Below are 22415 nucleotides of genomic sequence, written 5' to 3'. Positions count from 1 at the left end.
TCCACTTCTGATCCAGCTCCCTGTTAATGCCCTGAGGTAGCATGGAGGATGACCCAAATGTTTGAGTCCCTGCACCCAAGTGGAAGACCCAGATGAAGCCCCTGGCTTGAGCCTGACCCAGTGTTAGCCACTCTGGAAATCTGGGAAATAAAGCAATGCATGGAAGATCTGTATCTGTGTCTCTTTCCTTTCTCTGTAACTTAAAAAAAGATGTATTAATTTATTTTCATTGGAAAGGCTGATGTACAGAGAAGAGGAGAGACAGAGTAGAAGGTCTTCCGTGCATTGTTTCATTTTGTAAGTAGTCACAAAGGCCGGAGCTGCACCAGTGTGAAGCCAGGAACCAGGAATCTCCTCTGAGTCTCCAATACAGGGTTCTAAGCTTTTGGGCTGTCTTCGACTGCTTTCCCAGGTCCCAAGCAGGGAGATCAATGGGAAGCAGGGCAGCCAGAATCAGAACCGGCACCCATATGGGATCCTGGCATGTACAAGGAAAGGACGCCAGGCACTAGGCTACCATGCTGGGCCTGACTTTCTCTGTGTAACTTTTACAAAACACATAAATCCATTGTGGGGAAAAAAGCTTCTAATGAAGTTGACTTTAATGTTTACAAAAGGGAACTCTCTCCTCAAAATTGTTTCTTGAAAACTGAAATTGCACCCAGGTTTCCCTACAGCTAAATATCAATCCACCACACAGATGGAGAAAACGCAGAGGCATGATAATTCCTTTGTACAACCCCTGTTTCTTTTTTTTTTTTTTTTTTTTAAAAGATTTATTCATTTTATTACAGCCAGATATACACAGAGGAGGAGAGACAGAGAGGAAGATCTTCCGTCCGATGATTCACTCCCCAAGTGAGCCGCAACGGGCCGATGCGCGCCGATCCGATGCCGGGAACCTGGAACCTCTTCCGGGTCTCCCACGCGGGTGCAGTGTCCCAAAGCATTGGGCCGTCCTCAACTGCTTTCCCAGGCCACAAGCAGGGAGCTGGATGGGAAGTGGAGCTGCCGGGATTAGAACCGGCGCCCATATGGGATCCCGGGGCTTTCAAGGTGAGGACTTTAGCCGCTAGACCACGCCGCCGGGCCCACAACCCCTGTTTCTTATTCGACTTAGTTGTCCTGTGGTCATTGGATTCAGACCCCCGGAAATGAACAGAGAAGACCTGTGAAGATGGAACACAACAGCTCAGTCAGTGTAGAGGAACCAGGGCCAGGGCTTGGAGGTAGAACCCTTTGTGGAATAAGTGACTATTGACCCTGTGATTTCAGGAAAGGGTAAGGCCACCAGGAATGCTAAGTGCAGCGACCCAGGGCCCTTGATGGGTTGGGGGAGACATTCGGATAATGAGCCGGGGGAGACAAAGCCTCCACCATTAGCTGAGTATGGGTTAGCAGACTCAGATTGCGTTGGAAGCTCCACCAGAAATCCGAGGGAAATCTGATGTGGTGGGTCAGGTGAGAGTCGGGAGAGTAATCAGACTTTCCCCTGCTGTTTTCCAGGAAACCCCAAACGCCACCTGCTGGTCTTTCTGCTAAGCCCCATCCTGATCTTGTTTGGGTAAGAAGCATATGGGTGACATGGTAAGGCAGCTTGGCAAGCAGCAGCTCTAGACCCTGGTGGGTGCTTGCTGAACTGTCTCTGTCCCAGCACTGCAGTGCTGGTGAGAGACCTGACACTTGCTGACAAGTTTCACCTGACCTTTCCCTTGCTCCCTAATGGAAGCCTCTCCTAGAGAATGCAGTCTCACCCTGCCATCTATGAAAGGAGAGACGGGGGCCAAGAGTGGGGAAGGTAAGTGCCAGGACCAAGCTGTGGGAACTTTCTAGAAGGTCCTAGAACCCCAGAGTGAGGTCAAGGCAGCTCTACTGGGTCAGTGGTGCACAGGAAACATTCCTTTAGATGACCTCAGGCTGCAAAGATCCAGCTGCAGGGGGTACCTTCTAGAGCTGTCACTGGTGCCCACACACCTCCTGTCCTTTGGGTCCACATCCCCTCACCTCCAGGTCCTGAGAAGGGACAAGCCCCTGGGCTATGCTGGGAGCCCACAGCCTCCCCAGGAGGCTCTCTGCTGTGTGCTGGGAGGTGTTGGTAGCAGCTCTGGGTTCTACATCTTTTAAACTCCCTGAGGCTTCACTCCTGCAGCTATGGGTTCCTGTGCTTCAGACACCTGATACTGGAAGACATGAAAGTGAAGCCTAGGTGAGCATGGGTGCAGGATGGGAAAACAATGGGGTGCTGGCCTCAGGATGACCCCAACTGGACATGCTCTTTATCTTCCATGCTCTGCCCAGAACCTGCCTGGCTGTTTCCAAGGCTCTGAGGGGTACCAGGCAACTGCAGCCTTCGTATTGCCGACTTCAACCTCAATGTCCCTTGTACCTCGCAGGCCTCAGCCTGGGCTTCCTAGGAGTCCCAGTGAGTGGCCTCCATGCCACCTGTTCCTCTCCTCTGTGGCTTTCCACCCCCTCCCACAATAGGCACAGAACAGCTGGCCTTGAGGCCTCCTTCATGCTCACCTTACACCATACATGCCCAGAGTCCATGACTACTGCCGTCTCCCTCTGTCCATTGCCTGCCTTGGCCACACTCATCTCTGGTTTGACTGCATCCTCATCTCCCCATCTCTGCCCCTCAGCCCTCCCTGAGGCAACAGTCATCCTGAAACATGGGGGAGGATACACTTTGTATTCTGTTCTGGCCTGCCTGGCCCCTACATCCTCATCATTCCTGCCACAGTCCTGGGCTCTGAGTTGCAGCCAGGTGATGGCTGCCACCCCTCCCAGTGCCATGTGTTCTTCATTCCAGGCCTTGGTCTGTGTCCCTTCCAGGGCTGTTTCTGTCTCTTACTTGCTCTCAGTATTTAGGAGCTCCCTCCTGTGTCCACTCAGCAATGCTGTGCAGCTACCACCCTATGCATGACAGAAACTTACATGGTCCCTGCCTGTCCCTTCCCTGGGCTACTGGGATCAGCTGGGCTGTGGGGTCCATAGAATTCCTCAGGTAGCCACTGGCCACGGTTATCTTGAAATGTCTGTGTATTTCTGGTGGTTGCTCCTGGAGACACCCTGGGCTTCTCCGTGTGGCCTCAACTTCTGCCATCTTGGCTGGCAGGGTCTAAGACTAGTATCCCCGAAACTCCCAGCCACCAGTATCCCCCTGGAAGCAACTGGAGATTCTCAGGGTGGGAGAGGGGAGCTGTGTGGCTCATCCCAGGCAAACCACAACATTTGATGGGACAGGAACACCACGGACACAGCCAGCCAACAGGAAGCAATTAACACAGTGACTACGATGTGATGGTTTATGAATCTGTTGCATGCCCCAGCCACCACTGTCCCCTGTGGGCCCCAGGTTCTATGCACTGCCTTTCGCTCCTGCTACCAAGCTTATCTCTTGTTGTTTCTGTTTGCAGCATGGCTGTTAGAGACCCCAATGGCTGGCAAGTGGTCGCCTTACCCAGGTATCATGCCTCAGTCAGTCCTCCCACACTGCAGTCTTAGTGTGCCCTGTCTGTGCCCTGGACAAAAAGCTATAGATGCTGGGCAGCCCCATCAGCCTGCCTTCCATGGAGCTAGGTGGCTCTTTCCCCACATCTGTGCTCTGAATTTGCCCACATCCCACAAATCTGGGAGAGCAAGTGACAATGTGTGTCACGTGGCTTTTCCATGTAGTGGTCACCAGCCTGGAATGGAGGTTCAGGAAGCTGGCACCTGTAATGGGGCCTTTGTCATGGCTGAAACTGCCAGGCTTCTGGGACTTGGGGGCCTTTCCCTTTGTGTTAATATTTGTAACTGTGGTAAAAAGACACAGAACTGTCATGTCCCTCTCATTTTGAAGTGCACATCAATGGCAGGGAGCTTGGCCACTTTGTGTAGTCGTCACCATCACACTCTCCAGAGTCTTTGTTTTCCCACCCAAGATTCTGTCCCTGGGAAATAATCCCTCTGGCCCTCACCCCAACCTCAGGCACCCTCTACCTCAGTGCTCCTCTGGGAACTCCTCAGTGGGTCCGCTGGGAATTCTTTAGTGATGGCTTGACCTTCACAGCACAGCACCTTCACTGTGGCCCTGTTGTGGTGCAGGCATGGCTGCCTTGAGAATGGGTCCTGGCTCACTCCTGATTTTGCATGTTTTAGGTTGGGGCAGGGCCACACTACTACATTCAAAGCAAACCCTGTGATATCCAAGTCATAAGATATTGCTGTCCTGTTTCCTATACAGGAAAGCACATGGCCTGGGCTAAATACCAGCCAGTGAGGAACAGAGCAGGCCCATGATCTGGCATTCACCCCAGACACTCCCAGGAGCCAAGGTCACATCTAGATTCCTCCATACCCAAAGTGAACCACAGACCTCTGAACATTCTTCCCAAAATCTTGAGCTTCCTTAGCTGCTCCCTCTAGTTTACAAATGCTGAGTTTAGAGCCTCTGAAATGAACTTACCTGGGATTCCCAAATGATGGGCCAGGTAAGCACAGGGTAGCCTGTGTGGGGCTGTTTGCCCTGCACACCACCCTCAGCCTGTATTGTCCATCATTTCATGGAGACACACACATGGTACCTTGTTGTCTTGCAGAATGGTGTACCCCTAGCCTGAGGCACTGACTCCCTCTTGAGTGACTTCACTGGCAGGTATTTCATGTGGGACAAGTGGTGACATGGATAGCAGAGGAGGGAGTGGCATGTCTGGATCTCAGGGAAGCTGTTACACTTAGGTTCTGTGAGGTCTGCATCTGAAGGCCCCCACAATGCCCCCTGTCCTCCGTTCTAATGTGATCTGGTTTCCCAGTTTTTTCCCCTTATCCATCACGGAAATGTGCAAGGCTATGACAGCGTTTTCTACACACTTGGGAGTGGCATCCTGACCTTGTTGGGAGGACCTCCCTTCCCTGTGTGGGCCAGCAGGGCCTGAGGGCTGGTCCTAGCTGGCTGCACACTGCATGTCTGGAGTCTGGGTTTGTCTAGGGTTGGTTTCCTGCCAGGTTCCTCTGTAATGGGGGCAACCCTGGGAAATGTTGGAAGATGGAGGCTGAATAGAGGGTCTTGGAATAGAGGGTAGCCACCTGTGTTCACGCTGCTCTCAGCTCACATGTTGCTCTGGGGCTCTCTCCCTTTGCAGGAGAAGTGATGTCCTTGTGGTGACCCCCTGGCTGGCTCCCTTCATCTGGGATAGGACATTCAACATTGACCTCTTGAATGAGCAATTCCAGCTACAGAACATGACTGTTGGGTTGACTGTGTTTGCCGTTAAGAAGTGAGTAGCTGGGATGGTTGAGAACACAGCTTTGGCCACCACCTTGAGCTCTGGACTCAGAATGGGAAGGGGGACGCTGTTTCCTCTGCAAATACAGGGCACACTGTTGGATTTCCTCCTGTGTGAGCTTCAGAATAATGCAAGCTGTGTCATGGCTCAGACCCAGGCCCTGGGACTCTAGGTCTAGCCAGGAGGTGGAGATGGGCCACTGGCAACTGGCTATGCCTCAAAGTGCCTTGGAGAGCAGGATTGATGACAACAATGATACCACAGGCCCTGGGGAGATAATGAGTAGAGCCACGTGAGAGGATTCTGACCTCAACCTATTCTTACTTGCTGGTGTCATCCTAGGATGGTTGTGCATGCTCCCCAGTTAGCTGCAGCACCTGCCTCGTCCATGTGGAATCCACTAGTGAGCCAGGTGTGGGATTGGCTGCAGTTGTTCAGACAGTCCCAGGCCTATGAAATGGGAACATGGCCCTAGGGCACCTCACGGCAGGACCAACCATCCAAAGCAATTGATTAAGTCCTCCTGTGGTGGGAACACACACACACACACACAAACACTGGAGCTTTTGTTCTTGGAGTTGAGATGCATGGCCTAGGCCTTACCTGCCCCTTCTTCCTTGGGTGCCTTTCTCCCATCTATGAGGTTAAAAGCTGACAGAGTTCAGGCAGATTTATCAATCAGAGAAGAGATCCTGACAGACCTTATGGGGGACAGCCTGGGGCTACTTATACATGGTGAGGTGATCATGTGACAGTAATGCCTACCCAGGGTAGACGGCCCTGGGCTTGTGTACATCTTAGGCCATGGGGGATGAGAGAAGGCGGCAGCTCCTCAGTTGTTGCCTGCGAGTGTCCTGGCACACAGGGTGCTTATCATGGTGGACAGAGACAGGGTTCCTGCAGGGCATTGCAGACATTCCTGAGGAGATAAGGCCGAGATGATCCATCAGGAATTCACTCTCACTGCCTCATGCCAGCATCCCTGCTCTGTCCAAACTGACACCATCCACAGTATGCGACCCAGCCTCTGCCACACTGGCAAGTTAGTGGTTTACAGAGGATCTTGGCTGCAGTCACCTTCAGGTCTCTGAGGGAAGAGATGCTGGGGTGTGACACTGGGGCTCATGCACTGAGAGGCTGAGTGTTGGGGTAACTGAGTCTTTACAGTCTCCAAGCAACTCTGCCAGGTGTGCACAATAGCGCCATGGGCTGAACTTCATGCAGGGTAGTGCGGGGAGGGGCACCACAGAGGGTTTTCGGGGGAATCTCATTTACCACTCCCCCATTTGTGCTATTGTGTATCCACCCTCTGTACCTTAATGCTCCTGACCTCAGCTAGGATGCTCCCCGTCCCCTGGGAGGAAAGGGTTAAGTGAGGCCCAACCATGAGCAGCTCCAAGACAATACAGGAGAATGTGGTGTCTCTGCTGCTTGCAGCCTCCGGAGGTCCTGTGTCCCTGAGTGCCCAGGTAGTCTGTGGTCTCCTTGGGTGGGGTGCTAAAAAGGTTCTATGGCCCAACTTTCTACCTACTTGTAGGTACATGGCCTTCCTGAAGAGGTTCCTGGAGACAACAGAGCAATATTTCATGGTGGGACACCACATCACCTACTACGTCTTCACTGACTGCCCGGCCAATGTGTCTTGTGTGCAGCTTGGACAGCAGCTGGCGTTGCTCTGTGTGAGTAGCCATGCCCACTGGCAGGACATGTCCATACAATGTATGGAGGCGATCAGCATCTTCTCTCAGCAGCGCTTCCGCCACAAGGTGGATTACCTGGTGTGTGCTGATGTGGACATCATCTTCTGGGACCATGTTGGGGTGGAGACCCTGACCCTATTCTTTGGCACCCTGCACCCTAGCTTCTATGCAGCCCGCGATGGGACCTTTACCTGTGAGCATCAGTGGAAGTCCCAGGCATATATCCCCTGGGACAGGGGTGATTTCTACTACATTGGAGCCTTCTTTGGGGGATCGGTGGCTGAGGTGCAGCAGCTCGCCAGTGTCTGTCACCAGGCCATTGTGATTGACAAGGCCAATGGCATCGGGGCCATGTGGCATGATGAAAGCCACCTGAACAAGTACCTACTACACCACAAGCCCACCAAGGTGCTGACCCCAGAGTACCTGTGGGGTGATTGGCTACTGGACTGGCCCTCAGTCTTAAAGAAACTGAGGCTTCTGACTGTGCCCAAGGATAACCAGAAAATCTGAAACTCACGAGGGCCTTAGGATGAGGTCTGAGGCTGCTCTGTGCTCGAAGTTGTTCTGGGAGAAAGGGCACTGTGATTTCACTTCTTCCCACTTTAGAAAGATTCCCAAAGCTGAGCTGCTCAGCTGAAGTGCCAGCTGACCCTGCATCTGTCATCACTCAGAGATTCTCACACAGACACACACAGTCCTGCTCATAGACAATAGACACAAATACACAGATGTGCACGCTGACTCACGGCCCCAGTCATTGGCTCCAGCACACGTTCCATAGTGGCCACTACTAGCACTTTCTGCCAGGAGGGACCTGGACCCTTACCCTGGGATGAGACCAGTCTCAGACTTCCTGACCAAGGCCCTAGTATGGACCTTTATCATCTTTCATGGATAGTTTTGATGATGTGGCTCATGGGGATAAGCTACCACCTGTAGGTATCCTTCATGGCTAGCAATTGCAGTCCCAGCTGCATCTCTGCTGACCTAACTCCATGGTAAACACCTGGGAAAGCAGTGGAAGAAGGCCAAGTGTCTCAACATCTGCTGCCCACCCTCAAGGGAGTTTGGGATCAAGATCTTGTCTCTTGATTTTGGCCTGGCCCTGTTTGTTGAGGCCATGTGGGGCATGAACCAGCAGATGGAAGATCTCCACTTTATTCACTCTGTAACTTTTGTTCAAATAAATAAATATTTAAATACCCAGCCAGATTTTGTCCTGTCTCATTTCCTAAGAATTGTATCCTTTTGTATTTATTGCTTAATTCTGTGATATATTTGCTTAAGTATGTTTCTAGTGTGTATCGTATGCCTGGTGGTTTTAGTGTGTGTGTGTGTGTGTGTGTGTGTGTGTGTGTGTGTGTGTGTATGATGTGTGTAATGTGTATTGTGGGTCTGTATTGTGTGTTTGTTTCATATAAGTACTATGAGTGTAGTATGTTTAGTATGTTTAGTGGCCTTGAACACATGAATACTTGCTCAGTCTCAATGGCCCTGCAATAAAACTGGCCCCAAGGATTGGCTTGGGAAACACATATTGAGCTGTGCAGAACTGGGGTTCCTTATTCCTTGCTGAAGTGATTTTCTATACCTTCCCACAGACGCAACTGGGAGTTTGATTCTGTCAAAGCAGGCAGGTGCAGGAGCGTGACCCATTTGGACACACCCAGGCTCAGCCCTGGCCATGTTCTTCACTGCAGCCTTTCCTATGAATGCAGGAAACTAGAAACTACCTGGTTCCTGCAGCAGGTTATACAGAGTCCATACACATGATGGTATTCTTTCTGGCAAGGGTAGAAAATAAAAGTGCTGTTCTGGAAAGATCTCTGGCTGGATGTGACCGTGGCAAGCATAGCCCCCGCTGGTCTAGCACTCACATGTCACCTTAGCTGGTCAAATAGTTTGTGTTCTCCTCAATGAGAAGGCGACTATAACCAGCCCTCTATGGGAATGCTGAAAGTTTCTCTTGGTGAGTGCCCCAGAGAGTGGCCACTGAGAGACCCACTGCTTGGGTTCCCAAACCCAAGGGTCCTGAGCTTACTGGGACCTGTGCCTGAAGCTGGATCTGGCCTGAAGAAGGCAGCAGTGTGCTAGTACCCAGTGGAGCCACTGGAGCCAGGGGCAACCCCCAAGGTCAGACTATGTGTCCCTGGCCCAAGCCAGCATATTCTGTTCTATAACATCTGTGTCTGCAGTGTGAGCTCTTGGGTGAAGAAGGGTTCCTGGGGTCCCCTTCATCTTTGATGTCAGTATCTGTGCCCCAGGCGTGTCCTGGGAAGAACTCTGCTGGGCATGGGTGTGCCTCTGAAGTGGCTATCAAGGTCTTGATCAGTTTGGAGATAGGGAGACACAAAAGCTCCAGCTTGGACCCAGAGAAATAAAAAGTCCTGGAGGAAAATATGAAGGCAAGGCTGCAGGCAGAGCTGGGGCAAAAGGTGTTGCTAGGGTGACATTGATGATCAGCCATTTGTGTTTGAATCCTGGAGTCACACTGTGGGAGGACTGAACAAAGTGGAGCAGAGGTGAGTATGCCTGGGCTGGAAGGGGCCGCATGGCTGCAGGGGGTATGAGACTAGTGGGAGGGCAAGCATAAGACCAGACTGACCCTGGAAACTAGGCCTGTCCTGTTGCTCTTGGCCAACATTTCTGATACTAAAGCACCTGTCAACTGGAACCCAGACCCAGGTCAATCAGCATCCTGTCCTATTCATGCTCTTAGTCATGGCTCAACAATGTCCTGTCATTGGCATGATGCAGGCTGGGCTGAGGGCCTAAACTTCGAGAATCTGTTTCCTTTTACTGGGACCCATCTATAGAGAGATCTTATATCACAGTCTATTTTTTATATAGCAAGCTGAGCTGAGACCACACAAAAGTTAGAGACATGGACTCACACAATTTGAACAGTGTCTTCTCATCACTTTGGTCAGACCCTGAGTACAGTCCACCTGGAGGAGAGGGCATCACAGGGCTTGGGTACCAGGAAATGATTCTCACTGGGGGTCTTTATTGCGGCTGCCAACCTCAGGTATCCAAAGGCAGCCCTGAGCTGATTCTGAATGTGTTGCCAGCTGGAGGAAGGGTGTTGTTATTCTTGTATGTCTCAATCTTCCTGTGCTGCAAGGAGGGGCTGAGGGATTAAGTGGCTTTCCCTGGCTCACACATGAGGACCACTGGGTAGAGGTAGCATGTCCAATTCTTCATGTCAGTCTTTCTTAGGGTCCTGTATGAGTTGTGCGTAAGCTCAGGTGATACAAGCCTTAGGGTTCACATGTCACCCAGGCATTTGGTCTGTATATCTGAGGGCATCCCCAGGGAATAAAGTGGAGACTGAGGAGGCCCTGCAAAGCACAAGGACATGTCCAGGGATGTAGCTGTACATGCAGGAATGCTCAGAGCAGATCCACCTGATTTAGTGCTAGATGTCCCTCCTCCCATCTGGGTCGCTGGCTGCCCTAGGCCTGCCCTGGGTTGCTGCTGGGTAGTGCTGGTGTAATTGTGTGAGGTGAGCATGTGGTGTGGCATAGAGGGTAGTCAGCAGCTTACAGAGCCTTAGGGGATGTCTTGTTTGAGAAAAGGGCTCAGCTAGGTGGTCCTCAGGAGGTGACCTCTGTTCCTTAACAATAGGCACAATGGAAGCTGGGACCGTATTAGGTGTGAGCTCACATTCCAGCCTTGGTGGCTCAGCCAGATCTTTTGGCCAGAGACCCACTGGAAGGCATGTTGTCTCTCACCATTCTTGAGCCTAGGCTCAGTCAGCCCTGGGCTGAGGGTCTTCTTGGGCGCTGCAGATACTGAGTCAGCCTTCACCCCAATGGCTCGATCAGTTCTCCCCGAGGGACCCAGTAGTGACATGAAAAATCAGCCCAGGCTAGGACACCATTCACTACTCTGACACCTGCAGGGTGACCCTGTAGTCTTCCCTAGGTATGAGTCAGTGGGAACCTTGTGTTGGCTTCCCTTCAGAAGGAGCAAGTGGATGAATCTCTCTCTCTGTTTTTCCCTTCTCTCAAGTCTAGGGGAAAATTCAAATTTTTGCGGTTCATGGTTGTTGGCAATATTACTGTAACACTGACATAGCTGTATTTGTGTATATGTAAGTATACATGTGTGTATGTGTGAATTTACACTTATGTGTGTGAGTGAACATGTGTGTATATGTGTGTGCATGCATACATGTCATGCATAGGTATCTGTTCTCTATTCTACTCTTACAGGAACAGAAGTTATTGCATGCTGACCCACCCAATGTGAATTCATCTGGAGTACTACAAAGATCATACTTCAAAAAAAAGTTAGATTTTAAGGTTCCAGAAGAATATGACATTTTGGAGGAAGCTAAACATGGCAGGCTGTTTCCCAGGATCATGGATTACAATAGTATGCATAATCACAAGATCATGATTCTTGCAACTTACTCTACGTGGAAGAGTGGCTTCTTGGAGTCAGCACAATACATTTTTGTTTATTCCCTTAGGAAAAAAAATAGTGGGTTAACAGAATCAAAGATTGCAACTAAATTATAGTAATGAATGAAAAGTTATTAAATCAGTGAGTTCACATGCCAGGCAGAATTATTAGCCATATCATGCATTTTCCCCCAAAGAAAACTTGAGCTTCATTATTTCATTTAAAATTCTTTGCTGGGCCCAAATCACTGGCCTAGTGACTAAAGTCCTCAACTTTCACATACTGGGATCCCATATGGGCACCAGTTCTAATCCCAGCAGCCCTGCTTCCCATCCAGCTCTCTGCCTGTGCCCAGGGGAAGCAGTCAAGAACAGCACAAAGCCTTGGGACCCTGTATCCATGTGGAATAACTGTAAAAAGCTCCTGGCTCCTGGCTTCAGATTGGTGCAGCTCCAGTCATGGTAGTCACTTGGTGAGTGAATCATCAGATGGAAGATGTTTGTCTCTTTTTCTCCTCCTCTTTGTATATCTGACTTTGGAATAAAAATAAATAAATCTTTAAAAATATCTTTGCTGATCATTTCTACATGAGGTGGAAATATCCACCTTTAAGTATCCAAGATATAGCCATGAACAAAGAGAGCTGGTCCGTTGTATCTGAGGCATCAACATGCGTACAAACAGGTCTACCCCACCTCTTCCTAGTAAGCAGGCCAAACTATAAGAGCTGATGCAGGAAGTCAGGTAGACACCACCTCATACTGTAGAGCCCAAATTTAGCTCCAGCAGAAAAAGGGTCAATAGGATGCCTGCAGGCAGAAGACCTTGTGAGATAAGGAGCAGCAGAAGACCTTGCAAGATAGAGAGCTAGGAGCCGTTGGGTGCTTTCCAAGAGCTAGGAACAGTAAGCTTCAGTTTTTCAAGTTTCTATTTTACAAAAGAAAGATAAGTTTCCATTTATCAGACATTGAGTCATTCTTTTTTTTTTTTTAGGATCTTTTTTTTAAATTTATTTTTAATTAATATTTAGCATTATGTGACAGTTTCATAGGCTTTGGGAATCCCCCTCCCCCTCCCCTCCCCCCTGGTGGATTCCTCCACCTTGATGCAGTATTACAGTTCAAATTCAATCAAGATTCTTTCCTTGCAAACATATACCAAGCATGGAGTCCAGCTACTTATTGTCCGGATGGGTTGAACAGTTTCTTGGGGAGACCATTTCTGGTCCGAAGTCAGAGCTGGTATAATATCATCACAGTCAATTAAGAGTCTCAACATAACATCAACAGCAATTTGCAATATTATGGAATTGACATAGTTTTGAGTAACCAGTGTGTTAAAACAACAACAACAACAACAACAACAACAAAAAAGAACAAAATAACAAAAAACAAGTCCTAACCACAACCTATGATTAGCTCATTGACATCTCAATTTTAGTTTATATACAGGACCGGATCGGCTGCTATATACCTTGAAAAGGCTATAGGGTACCATTCAGCTGTCTCGTGTCTATTTCATTTTAGTATTTAGCCATTTGTTGTGTTGAAGTATAATTTTGTTGATCTTGGCAGATTTTGGGATAATCTAGACTGGCTTGTAACTCTAACAAGATATTTGTCGACATTTAATGTGCAGAACATTTTTTTTGGGGGGGGGGTGTGCAGGAAAATCCTCAACACCATGGTGAGGAGTGACTAATCTTTGTGTCCCACCCAGCAAGGCATGAGCCAATCCATGCCAGCTCTTTTCTGTCAGATTTCAAGCTCTACTTTCTGTTGTTTGTATGATTGTTTGTTTGCTGTGAGGGGTTTTCGAAGCGATCCCGATGGTCACTGCGAGGGAGGGCGGGGGTCCAGAGGTGGAGCCAGGCTCGGACCAGAGAAAGCTCTCCTCCCTGGTCCCGAAGGACATTAATTGTTCTTCTGTTTCTGCTGACCGCTCAGGGCTTCTGGTTGTCTTTCCGATGACGTTGGTTTCTGTGCGGTGGTGTTTGGACTTCTTCCATCCCCTGCGGAAGCTCCGGTTAGACATTGAGTCATTCTTGAAGACTACTTTGAGCAAGGGCAGCTCCTGTACCAATTATAGCCTTGTGTAACTTAAAGGTGCCAATGAGATCCCTGTAACTATGCATCTGCTTCTGTAACCCCGCTTCCTGCTTCCCATATCCTATAAAAAGTGCCAGCTTGTGCGGCTCGGTGCGACTCCCTGCTAAAACGCGCGGGAGCGTCCACGAGCCCGTGTGAAATAAACCTTGCCTCATGCGTGATTGCATCTCTTGGTCTCCTGTCTCGTGTCTGCCGGAGGGCTCCGTTCGTCCGGGGGTGAGGGGCCCCTGGCCCCTGCCCACTCGGGTTTAACAATACATGCTCTCCTTTCTGCACCCCTGAATTCTCTAAGCCAAACTCCCTCAAAACTCTCTTGAAATAAATCATATATGAGATACATTTAAAGTGATTGTGGTACACCCAATAATGATGCATAAAGCACGAAGTGTTGAGTCTTCAGGGTCACTGCTGACATTGTGGGAGTGGTGTTATATTCAGAGATGGATCACCGTCAATGAAGTGCATAAATTGTATGATCTTGTACATTGTAAGCATATTTTACCATAGGCAGATCTTCCATTTGCCCTCCTTCCTCTTCCCAATGTATACTTTTATAATAGCTACTACCATATTTTCTCATGAATGACGCTTTTTGAAAGGCTTGTTCTAAACAAAAGTCAATACCACCAAGAACTGTGTGATATAGTAAGGATCTATTCCTGGGCCTGGCACAGTAGCCTAGTGGGGAAATTCTTGCCTTGCATCCTCTAGGATCCCAAATGTGCACTGGTTGTATCACAACAACTCCACTTCCCATGCAGCTACCTGCTGTGGCCTGGGAAAGCAGTTAAGGATAACCAAAAGCCTTGGGACACCGAACCCATAAGGGAGACCCAAATCCTGGCTCCTGGCTTCGGATCAGCTCAGCTCTGGTCATTGTTACCACTTGGGGAGTGTGTCAGCTGACAGAAGATCTCCCTCTCTCTCTCCTCTTCTCTGTATATCTGCCTTTCCAATAAAAATAAATAAATCTGTTTTTGAAAGAATTATGTTTGACCTCATATTCATGAATTTCTCCCTCCCTTACATCTCTCCTTTCCTTCCCCCACCAACTGGCTGAGAATGAATATTTGAAATACAGAAGGCATGATGACAGAATTCAATGGGCAAAGTTAGGCAAAAGTGTGTAAATACTCACCAATATAGTTAGGAAAAGGGAGAGATCTCTGATTGGTGACATTATGGACAAATGCCTTCTGGAGGAGAGATTAGGGATAGTTGAAGTGATTTTGATGGAAATGTGAGTTTACAGCTAAAAGTATGCTGAGGAGGCAGACATGCAGTGGAGAGATGTTGGTGGACGGAACAAGTGTTGGTGGGATTGGGAGACGCCAGGAGAGAAAAAAGAAAGATGTACATGTTGAGTTGAAGTTCCTGAAGAACTGAATGAACTAGAAGTAGTAGAAGAAATGAAAGATATCTGATTTCTGCAGCTTAAACACATGAGCTGGGTTTTTTGTTTTTGTTTGTTCATTTTTTGCAGTGACAGATTATAAATTAGGTGATATAATTAGGTCCTGAGAGACAACAGGTCCAATCCCTGGTGACTGTGGATGAAGGTGGGGCTTAGGACCCTGGCTCTTCTGCCACAGGAGACACCTCTTGTGAGTGGCTGGCAGCATTCTGTGATGTGACAGTCACTGAGAGGTGCACCATGGGAGATGAGGCAGCCAGTGTTCAGTAGTCTACTGACTAGAAAACTGTGCAGGTGTTAGAAGTGACAATAGGAGACACGTTTAGAAAAACAGATGGCGTCTCAAAGGGCATGAGTGGGTCTTGTTCTCTGTGTGTGCTGTGACATGGTGACAATCATTCCAGGTAAGTGGCCCTGGCCTCCCAGGCCTATTGTCCATGAGTGAGCCACTGAGTCCTGAGGGGTTTCCTTGTGGGCAGGGCATGTGCATAGCCGCCTCACTCCTACACTGTGCTCTGCTGCGTCTGCACAGCAGGTGTGAACATGTCTCTGTGTGTGTCCATGTGGGATCACACAGTTATTCGGCTCTGCTCTCACCTGGTACAGGGTGGGCGGGGAACAGCAAGTGCCTGCCTGCCTGCCTGTCAGATTGTTCCCTTCTCTGACATGGGGACAGACCTCATAGGAAGTCAGTTCCTATAGGCTCACCTGCACTGGGTCACGTGTGTGTGTGTATTACAGATTCAATCCGGATGGCCTGAAGACCCTGATTGCCAAGGTGATAGCTCAGATATTCTCCCTGTATGAAGAGGTACAGAGCTGGTGCTGGAGAAGAGCTGGTCACTGCCTCAGACTGTGCCTGTGATGCCAAGTCCCGGCATCTCTGGGGACACAAAGCAGAGAGAGGTTGCTCAGCCGTACTGGAATTTGAGCACCCCTGGCTTCTGACCGGACTCCCTTTTTGGCTTCAGGAAGCCCACAAAAGGCTGGTTGCTGATACTGGTGATGAGGATGAGAAATTTGGCTTTCCATGGTGAGTTGCTCACACCCCAGCGTATGCCTGCACAATGATGGACTTCAGGAACCCTGGCAGATGGCAACAGGGTATAGTGAACTAAGCTACCACCTAAATGCTGGCATCCCAAAGGGACACCAGTTCATGTCCTGACTGTTCTGCCTGCAATCCAGCTCTCTGTTGATGTTCTGGAGAGTAGGGAAAATACTCATGTATTTGGTTCCCTCCAGCCAGGAGAACTAGAGGACGTTCCTGGCTCCTGGATTTGTCTTGGACCAAATCTTGTATTGTGGCCATCTGGAGACTGAATGAATGAATGAAAGATTCTGTCTCTCTCCTATAACTGTATTTTTCAAACAAATAAATTTTTTACAAGAGAAGACACCTGACCGTGAGGTAACACATGTGACCCCAGATCCTGAACTTGACCCATGCTGCCATCCCGGGTCAGCCCCAGGTCAGCATTTGGCCAGAACAGGGTGACTCAGAAAGTGATTTGGGACACAGACTGTTATGGAGGTGTCATATAAAATGCTCTGGGTGCTGTACCCTGCTTTCCCCTGAGGCCTGTTTCTGTTGAAGGCAGGGGGCAAGTTGATGGTCTAGCACTATTTCCTGTGGATGTGGCCTGGCCATCAGTATTGCAGGGCTGTGTGCACAGCATCAGGCACCAGCCTGCCAGAGAGGATTTGTCCACTAGGTGCCTGGCGTTCAAGGTCAGGCTAAAGTTGTGTTGAGGCCACAACTGAGGCCAGCCTATGATCTCAGGGCTCTGAAATGCCCATGGCCTTTAATACAGAGACTAAGGTAGAAGGGTTTGCAGCTGAGGGCTGTGCTGAGCAGAGAGCAGGCCTGGGGTGCAGAAGCCATGCTCTAAGGATGCCCCTCCTCCCTGCCGATACACACACGTACACAGCAGTGCAGGACAGCAGAGAGACCCAGAGATGTGGGTGCGAGTGACCAGGAGAGTAGGGCCCAGGCTGTTTCTGGGAGGTGTCTTAGCCACCCATGGTTGCAGTGGATTAGGTAGGGGATTCTGGTTCCATGATCTGACAGAACACAGGCCAAAAGCAGACCCTGAGTTGGCAGAGATGGTAAAGGTCTTGGCCAATGGGGGTTGATGAGGTGGGAGCAGACAAATCAAGTGGAGTATGCACAAGGGAAAGAGAGGAGGAGCTGGTCCCTGGGAGGGTTGAGGTTGTCCCAGGTGCCCTTAGCCCAGGGGGCACACTCATAGCTCTGTACAAATTTCAGGAGGCCAGCCAGACTTGGCCCACTCCACGCTGACTCCTTGAATGGCTGACATGTATACACAACCCCTTTGCCCCTGGGCAGCCTGTGCCTGTTCAGGCCAGCACCCTCACAGCTGCTACAGAGGGGCTGCCACACCCCAGAGCATGGGCCTGATGACAGCACTAGACCCCACAGACAACCCCTGCATGGCCCTGGAGCCCTGACCTCACAGTTACCAAGTCCTGCCTGGCACAGGCCAGCAGGATGGCTGTTTCTGCTCTTCCCTTCTCTCTTCCCTGGGCTGAGATAATTAGGCTGTTTCTGCCCTGACATCATTGGAGGTAGAAGTGCCTGGTCTGAGATCCAGCCTCACAGCTCTGCTGCTCTCCCCTTCCTTTCCAGAGAGAAGTCAGTGCCCTGGTGACTAAGATAAGAGCCAGTTCTTGGCCATGGGCCCCTCCTCTGGTAAGCAGAGCTGGGAAGCATGTGGGTGCAGGAGGTGAGCAGTGGGAGTCTTAAGGTGCTGCACCTGCACTGCTTGCAGGCACCTGTGGGGGTCTGAGCCATAAGCTCTGAGGCATCCGGGGCTCTTTCCGTGAGTTCACACATGGCACTGCTCCTGAGGGCAGCTCTCAGAGGCCAGACACTGGGTTCATCCCATCTTCTCTCCTAATGCAGGAAAGACAGAGTCCCACAGACTCCAAAAGTGGGTCAAAATGTTGGAAAACTATAGCAAATATTGTGGCAGTGAGAAGGCACTGTGGAAGAAATCTGCTGGGGTGCATGTTGAACATAGCAGGGATGAATGGTGCACTTATATGGACTTCTGACTCTCAGACATCCGGGCTAACTATCTGGCCCTAAAGAACATGTGTCACCTAAACCCCATGTCCACACATGCAGGGGTCTATCCTAGGAAACAAGCCAGGGTCACCTCTGTAGAAATCCCCAGATGCAGATCCCACAGGGAGCAGGCAGTACATGCCAGCCTGCACCCTCAGCCTTGTCCTTCCTCTCAGTGCGGGTCACCAGGCCCAGGCAGACCTTCCCTCTACCAACACCACACAGAGTCCATGGCTTCCCCCTTCTGTTGCTTTCCCCTGCATCCCCTAGTGCCCATAGCCCCACTCACCTGAGCCTCCTCACTCCTGCAATTCTACCAGAGATGCTGCAAGGGAATCCCCAGTGAGGTGTGGGGAAAGTGTGGAAAATACTTCTGGATGAGGAAACCAAGAAGGTCCACAGCCCAGAAAAATCCGAGGTATGGCTGTGCCCTCAGCCCACAAGCACCTGCCCTGCTCAAGTCTTAGCAGCAGCTTGGGTGCCCAATGATGGGTGGTCCTGCAATGAAGCCTGGGGTGTTTCCTCATCCTGTCTTCATCTTCCACAGTACTGCTCCTCAGAACCAGCCAGGCCTGGCCAATTGTGCTTCTGGCGAGGCCCTGCCCCTCTCCCTGTTGGGCACACCTTGGCAGCTTAGCATGGGGGAGACACTGGATCCATAATAAGCAGGAGGCTACAGAATGACACCCTGACCTTCCCTCCACAGGCTCTGTCCTGCCTGGCCTGCCCTCACCTGGGCCTGCCTTCTCCTGGCCTTGTATCACCAAGCAATGCCTCACGTGAAGTGGCTGGTCCACTTGTCACACTCAGCCACCAGCAACTTCTTGGGAGATGTGGGGACCAGGACTTCAGAATGTTGGCAGCAATGGCCAACTCTCACTCTCCTTTGCTGTTATCAGGAAAAAGGGCCCACTGATGTTACCTTCCATGGAAATCCTGCCTGGTGCCTGAGTTAGTGGTGGCCATGCAGCCTGGATCCACACCCATGGCTTGTCTGTTCTCTGCTCTGGCTCTGGTAGACCTGATCTTAGTGCTTTTTCCTTCTGTCTGAAATGGTGCCCACCAGGGCACCCATAGAAATCAGAGCTGCTAGAACTGCCTTAAGGGTGCAGCCTGAATTCCTGCCACAACCTGCCCCACCCTGAAATCTTGGGGTACACACCTGTTCTTGCCTCTTATCTCCCCCAGCCACTGCCTAAGCCGAGGCCTTGCAGGGCTCTCCCCAGGAATGTGGGAACCTGGCACACACTCCAATTCTTTTTTTTTTTTTTTTTTTTTTTTTTTTTATTTTATTTTAAATTCATTAATTACATTGTATTATGTGACACAGTTTCATAGGTACTGGGATTCTCCCCACCCCTCCCTAAACCCTCCCACCATGGTGGATTCCTCCACCTTGTTGCATAACCACAGTTCAAGTTCAGTTGAGATTCCCCCATTGCAAGCATATACCAAACATACAGTCCAGCATCTTATTGTCTAGTCAAGTTCAACGGCTTCTTAGGTATACCCTCTCTGGTCTGAAGACAGAGCCAGCAGAGTATCATCCCGATCAATTAAAAGCTCCAACATACCATCAGCAAAAATTTACATCATTATGGAATTAATTGACATAGTAATGAGTAACCAATATGGTAAAAGTAAATGCGATTTCTTATCCACCTTCTGTGACCACCTCATTGACATTTCAATTTTGGTTTATACACAACATATAACATTCATAACATAACTTGTTATACATAACATCATATCAAATTAAGGCAAACATGTGGTATTTAACCTTTTGGGATAGGCTCATTTCCCTTAGCATTATGGTTTCCAGTTTGGCCCATTTGGCCACAAAGAACTGCATTTTGTTTTTTTTAATAGCTGAGTAGTATTCCATGGAGTAGATGAACCATAGCTTTCTTATTCAATCCTCTGTTGATGGACATTTTGGCTGCTTCCATGTTTTTGCAATTACTGATTGTGCTGCTATGAACATAGGAGTGCATGTTGGTTTCTCATAAAACAAGTGTTCTGGATATATTCCTAGGAGTGCTATTGCTGGGTCATACGGTATGTTGTATTTGAGTTGTTTGAATGTTCTCCATACTGATTTCCATAGAGGCTGTACCAGCCTGCAGCCCCACCAGCAGTGGAGTAGGGTTCCCTTTTCCCCGCAACCTCGCCAACAAGTGTTGTTGGTGCTCTTATTCATGTGGGCCAGTCTTACTGGCGTCAGGTGGTACCTCATTGATGTTTTAATTTGGATTTCCCTTATTGCCAGGGAACTTGAGCATTTTTTCATATGTTTATTTGCCATTTGGGTTTGTTCCTTTGTGAAGTGTTTGCCCATTTCCCGTGCCCATTTCTTGAGTGGCTTGTTTGTTTTGACATTTTGGTTGTTTTGTAGCTCTTTGTATATTCTGGAGATCAGCCCTCTATCACCTAAGTCGTGTGCGAAGATCTTCTCCCATTCTGTGGGTTGCCTTTTTACTTTGTTGATTGTTTCTCTAGCTGTACAGAAGCTTCTTAGTTTGATGAGGTCCCACTTGTTTATTTTGGTCTTGATTTCTACTGCATCTGGAGTCTTTTTTAGGAAGTGAGGGCCTACCCCTAAGTGTTGCAGTGTGTTTCCAACATTTTCTTCCAAAAGTTTGAAGGTTTCTGGATGTAGGTTTAAATCTTTTATCCATTTGGATTTGATCTTAGTATATGGTGAGAGATGTGGGTCTATCTTTTTGTTTCTGCAGGCTATCAACCAGTTGTCCCAACAGCATTTATTGAACAGACCTTCCCATTTGCCTGGGTTGTCATTTGTCTTTTTGTCAAAGATTATTTGGCTGTATCTGTGTGGGTTTCCTTCTGGCGTTTCTATTCTGCTCCATTGATCTTCCTCTCTATCTTTGTGCCAGTACCACGCTGTTTTGATAACCACTGCCCTATAGTATGTCCAGAGGTCCGGAACTGTGATTCCCCCTGCTAACTTCCTGTTCTTCAGGATAGTTCTAGCTATCCGTGGTTTTTTGTGCTTCCAGATGAACCTTTGGATCATTGTTTCCAGTTCCATGAAGAATGTTTTGGGCAATTTGATTGGGATTGCGTTGAATGTATATATTGCTTTTGGCAGTATAGACATTTTAATGATATTGATTTTACCTATCCAGGAGCATGGGATGTTACTCCATCTTTTGAGGTCTTGTTCAATTTCTTTTTTAAGCAGTTTGTAGTTTTCTTCAAATAAGTCTCCTACATTTTTGGTTAGATTTATTCCCAGATATTTCATACTTTTCTCTTGTATTTTGAATGGTATCTTGCTGGTTAAGTCTTTTTCCATCTTGGGGCTGTTCGCATACACTATGGCTGTTGATTTTTGTTCATTAATTTTGTACCCTGCCACTCTACCAAAATCTCGTACAAGTTCTAGCAGTCTCTGTATTGAGTCTCTTGGCTCTTCTACATAAAGAATCATATCATCTGCGTATAGTGAGAGCTTGACTTCTTCGTTTCCCATTTGGATTCCTCTGATTTCTTTTTCTTGTCTTATGGCCTCAGCGAGTACCTCTAGGACTATGTTGAATAGTAGTGGAGAAAGTGGACATCCCTGTCTTGTTCCAGATCTCAGTGGGAAGGGTTCCAGCTTTTCTCCATTCAGTATGATGCTGGCGTTGGGTTTTTCATATATGGCTTTAATTATGTTGTGGATTTTTCCATCTATGCCTACCTTGGTTAGGGTTTTTAGTAGGAAGTGATGTTGGATTTTGTCGAAAGCTTTTTCTGCATCTATTGATACTATCATGTGATTCTTGTTTTTCAGTTTTTGGATGTGGTGTATCACATTTATAGATTTTCGAATGTTGAACCATCCCTGCATTCCAGGGATGAATCCTACTTGATCTGGATGAATGATCTGTCTGATGTGTTTTTGAATTCTGTTGGCTAGGATTTTGTTGAGAATCTTAGCATCAATGTTCATCAAAGAGATAGGTCTGTAGTTTTCCTTCTCTGTAGGATCTCTGCCCGGTTTTGGGATTAAGGTAATGTTGGCTTCATAGAATGAGTTTGGAAGGGTTGCTTCCTTTTCTATTGTTTTGAAGAGTTTGTAGAGGATTGGGGTTAGTTCTGTTCGGAATGTTTTGTAGAATTCTGGAGTGAAGCCGTCTGGGCCTGGGCTTTTCTTTGTTGGGAGGTCTTTAATCACTGATTCAATCTCTGCTTCAGTTATGGGTTTGTTCAGGTTGATTGTTGCCTCTGGGCTAAGTTTTGGCAGGTTGTGTGAGTCTAAGAACTTTTCCATTTCTTGGTGGTCTTCTGATTTGTTGGAGTACAGTGCTTTGTAGTAATTTCTGATTATGTTCTTAATGGTTGTAATGTCTGTTGTTATGTTGCCTTTTTCATCTTTGATGTTGTTAATTCTTGCTTTCTCTTGTTTTTTCT

The 22415-nt window shown here is 48.6% G+C and overlaps 1 pseudogene; it reads left to right on the top strand.

Moving 5' to 3' along the window:
- Positions 1–3420: 3420 nt before the first annotated feature.
- Positions 3421–7483, top strand: LOC131481672 (histo-blood group ABO system transferase-like; annotated as a pseudogene).
- Positions 7484–22415: the final 14932 nt, after the last annotated feature.

This window comes from Ochotona princeps, chromosome 13, assembly GCF_030435755.1.
Source record: "Ochotona princeps isolate mOchPri1 chromosome 13, mOchPri1.hap1, whole genome shotgun sequence".
In the NCBI taxonomy this organism is placed as follows: Eukaryota; Metazoa; Chordata; class Mammalia; order Lagomorpha; family Ochotonidae; genus Ochotona; species Ochotona princeps.
The sequence above is the reverse complement of the archived record's forward strand: the minus strand, read 5'-3'. Positions and strand labels throughout refer to the sequence as shown.